Source organism: Plasmopara halstedii (assembly GCF_900000015.1).
Source record: "Plasmopara halstedii genome assembly, contig: Scaffold_658, whole genome shotgun sequence".
NCBI classification, from domain to species: domain Eukaryota; phylum Oomycota; class Peronosporomycetes; order Peronosporales; family Peronosporaceae; genus Plasmopara; species Plasmopara halstedii.
The window spans coordinates 1,546,774-1,548,406 of NW_020187575.1; positions in this window are offsets into that span (position 1 = coordinate 1,546,774).

Genomic DNA, 1,633 nt, shown 5'->3' on the forward strand with positions numbered 1-1,633 from the left:
CGAGATCCGCCGAGCGGAAGCCGTATTCCACACGAGGGTCAAGGACCGACCATGGATGCACGCGCGTAAGTGCCACTCTGTGGGCAGCCTCCCTCTAGCTGCTGCTTCTGTGCTTTGTCGAAATCCCCCGAAGTCGATAGGTCGGAAAAGAACACGGCGTTCGCAAGGTTCAAGTAGGGCTCACCTCACGCTGCTGGAGCACCTCGCCCTCTTTACTTTCCATCCCGGGAAAGGAGTATCCGATTTGTAGTCAACTTGCTCCAAATTCTCCACGAAATAATCCATTGCCCGTGACGGGCGCAGTGTGCGGTACTCGGTCACCGAGAGCTTGGGCTGCCCTTCCCTTGAAGCTTCGGGAGTACTGTCCGGACTGACACCGCGTGCAGGAGACGAAGAACGGCTCTGCCCGCGGGCGTTTTCGAAACCAGCGAGGCTTGGTGCCTTCCGTGTCCATCATACAGGGCTCATTGAACAGACAAATGGAAGAAGGTCCTGGCAATGTTGTGGTGTCTTAGACACGCGAGCCACGTTCGTGGTGACAGTTGAATGTGAACTGAAGGTGTTCACAATTTGATAGAGAAGAGTGTAACGGGCCTGCTATGAAGAATGTGGTCACACAAGATGGTATCATCACACAATATTGTGGCTACACTTAAAAACAAATCAGTATGTGGCTGGAACAGCCAGTAGTTATCCATTTCAATATTTGGTTTACTATATGGATAAAAAGCCTATAGATTTAAATATAGGCGGCTTTGCCGAGGATAAAACCGAGTCGTTCAGCTTACATTTTTAATGGAAAAGTTAGTTAGTCTTGGGTTAAGGTCGCAGTTACTCTTGGAGTAAGCGAATTGCGATTCGCTACAATCGTAGTACTGGTCTTAAGTATAGAACCAAGGTCGCCAACCTGAACTAAGCTTCCTCCCAGCGAAAGAGCTACGGCAGTCCTGAGGCATCTGTGATTTCACAAATCTTGCACCTTTTTGTACAGTAAAGTCGTGACCACTTTTACACAATAACACTTCTTACAACAAAGTATGGGAAGATGATTATCATGCTTCATCAATTATACCTCAGGCGCGAAGTACAGACAAACACATCGGTGGATACGCTTGGTGTTGCCCGGCTATAAATTGTTGCATGTCACGATCATGACGTTGCAGATTGATGATGCGATACGTACACATACGAAACATTTGTTGTTGCGTTGCTGAGATCTTTAAAGAAAGTATTTGAGCTCAGATGCTGCGCTATCAAAGACGCACACCACTATTCTCTATCTTTGAATTTCTTATACAATAGAGTTATATGCAAAGTGTGGTGAGTCCTCATGGGGGGACCTCAAGTCAAAATAATCAACGAGACGTATCGCTTAGAATCCTTCTAAGTAAACAGAGATGCTTGTCTGCAGCGGGGCTGCCGTAACCTTGCGCTTTGAGGAAGCGTAACTTAGGTCACCGACCATTCGTTCTATACTTAGAACAAGTACGAGTTTAGCGAAACGCAATCCGCTTACACAGCCGCCTCATTTTATTTGTATAGATTTTCCTACGTATATATAGTATAATATAAATGCATGCATAACTACTGGCTACCCAGCCACATACCGTATTCTTGTTTGGGTGCAGTCACA